A 2,522-nucleotide genomic window follows, 5' to 3' on the forward strand; every position below is an offset into this window, starting at 1 on the left:
TGAGATGCTGTTTTGCACTGTTGTCTGGGCTGGAGTGCAATGGCGCAGTCTCGGCTCACTGCAACCTCTGCCTCCCAGGTTCAAGCAATTCCCCTACCTCAGCCCCCTGAGTAGTTGGGATTACAGACACCGCCATCACACCTGCCTGATTTTTGTATTTTTAGTAGTGACGGGGTTTCGCCATGTTGGCCAGGCTGGTCTCGAACTCCTGACCTCAGGTGACCCTCCGACCTTGGCCTCCCACAGTGCTGGGATTACAGGCATGAGCCACTGTGCCCGGCCTGTATTTTTAAAAATATATTATTTGTAAGCAGCTTGTACCTGACTTCCTTCTTTGGGCCACATTCTGTGCATTTCATCCACCCACTGCTTCATTGTTCATTTATCCAGTCACCAATAGATGCATGTGTGGTTGTTTCAAATGTTCTAGTCTTGTTTTGTTTCGGTTTTGGTTTTTTTTTGGTAGAGACAGGGTCTTGCTGTGTTGCCCAGGTTGGTCTCGAGCTCCTGGGCTCAAGTGATTCTCCTGCCTCACCCTCCCAAAGTGCTGGGATCACAGATGTGAGCCTCTGAGCCCACATTTTTTTTTTTTTTGGCAGGGTTTGGCTCTGTGGCCCAGGCTGGAGTGCAGTGGTGGGATGTTGGCTCACTGAAACCTCCAACTCCTGGGCTCAAGCCATCCTTCCACCTCAACCTCCAAGTAGCTAGGACTACAGGCGCGTGCCACCAAACCTGGCTGATTTTTGCATTATTATTATTATTTTTGTAGAGATGGGGTTTTGTCACGCTGCCCAGGCTGGTCTGGAACTCCTGGGCTCAAGCGATCCTCTCATCTCGGCCTTCCAAAGTGCTGGGATTACAGGCATGAGCCACTGCATCCGGCCAGTTTTATTTTAAATAGGGTTTTAGTCTCGGCTACTTGGGAGACTGAGGAGGGAGGATAGCTGGAGCTCAGGAGTTCAAGGCTGCAGTGAGCTATGATTGCATCACTGCACTCCAGCTTGGGCAACAGAGTGAGACCCCATCACAAAATAAAAGAAAAAAAAAGTGTTTTTGTTCTGTTTGCCTGTGATTTTGTTCCTTGTGTGTGTGTGTGTGTGTGTGTGTTTTTCTTTGAGACAGAGTCTTGCTCTGTCGCCCAGGCTGGAGTGCAGCGCTGCGATCTCGGCTCACTGCAACCTCTGCCTCCCGGGTTCAAGCAATTCTACTGCCTCAACCTCCCAAGTAGTTGGGACTACAGGCGCCCGCCACCACGCCCGGCTAATTTTTCGTATTTTTAGTAGAGACGGGGTTTCACGGTGTTAGCCAGGATGGTCTCGATCTCCTGACCTCGTGATCCACCCACCTCGGCCTCCCAAAGTGCTGGGATTCCAGGCGTGAGCCACCGCGCCCGGCCCTTTTTTTCTTTTTTAAGAGGGAGTCTCGCTCTGTTGCCCAGGCTGGAGTGCAGCGGCATGATCTCGGCTTACTGCAACCTCTACTTCCTATGTTCAAGCATTTCTCCTGCCTTAGCTTCCCCAGTAGCTGGGATTACAGGCGCCCACCACCATGCCTGGCTAATTTTCTTTTGTATTTTTAGTACAGATGGGGTTTCACTATATATGTTGGCCAGGCTGGTCTCGAACTCCTGACCTTAATTGATCCACCTACCTTGGCCTCCCAGAGTGTTGGGATTATTGGTGTGAGTCACCTCACCCAGCCTTGTTTCTTGTATTTATTTAATTTTGTGATGATGAATAAATCAAACGATCAGGTTATCAATGTGCTGTGAGATTAAGGAGAAAAGCAGTAGGCATCACTTACCCGGTTTGACAAAACCCTGCGTGTCACCTGTTTACCACGGTCAGCCTAGACGGGTTTCTCCACCTCCTACTGCTGACATTGGAGGACGGGTATTATTTTTTTGGAGGGACCGTCCTGTGCACTGCAGGGTGCTGAGCGGCCTCTCTGGTCTGGACCCACTACATGCCAGCAGCACCCCCCACTCAAGATGTGACAACCAAAACCCTGTTTTCAGACATTGCCAAGTTATCCCCTAGGGGGCAAAGTCTCCCAGGAGAAGAACCACTGATGTATGCAATTAACAGATGCAACTAAAACAGTATTTGGCTATTAATAGGAATAGCACTTGGGGGGGTCAATAGTAATGGAATTTACTTAATTGTTTTGATTTGATTCCAGTCCAGTCCCGAACTGGGTGACCTTGACCAAGTGACTCAGCCTCTCGGACCCTCGGGATCCTCTTCTGTGAAATGGGGACACGGGAAGGAGCCTCGCGCGGAACGGCCACGTGCCGCTCCCGCTCCGTCCGCCCGACTGGGGTGCGGACGGGGACACTCCCACTCCCCCCACCGCCCCACAGGGCTCCACCGCTTCCCAGTGGAGAGTTAAAGAGGAAGCGGCAGCCGCGCCTGCGCCCGCCGTGCCTAGCCCAGATCGCCAGACGCTCCCGCGCGCACACGCACGCAAGCTCGCAAGCACGCGCACGCACGCACGTGGCTCGGCCCGCGCGCATCCTTCCC

General features: G+C 52.3%; 1 protein-coding gene across 1 annotated transcript in view; it reads left to right on the top strand.

Annotated features, from left to right (window-relative positions):
- NDUFS7 (NADH dehydrogenase (ubiquinone) Fe-S protein 7, 20kDa (NADH-coenzyme Q reductase)) overlaps positions 1 to 2,522 on the top strand; it is a 37,222-nt gene that overhangs the window by 24,601 nt on the left and 10,099 nt on the right. The window lies entirely within an intron of this gene.

This window comes from Colobus angolensis, unplaced genomic scaffold (assembly GCF_000951035.1).
Source record: "Colobus angolensis palliatus isolate OR3802 unplaced genomic scaffold, Cang.pa_1.0 Scaffold64, whole genome shotgun sequence".
NCBI classification, from domain to species: Eukaryota; Metazoa; Chordata; class Mammalia; order Primates; family Cercopithecidae; genus Colobus; species Colobus angolensis.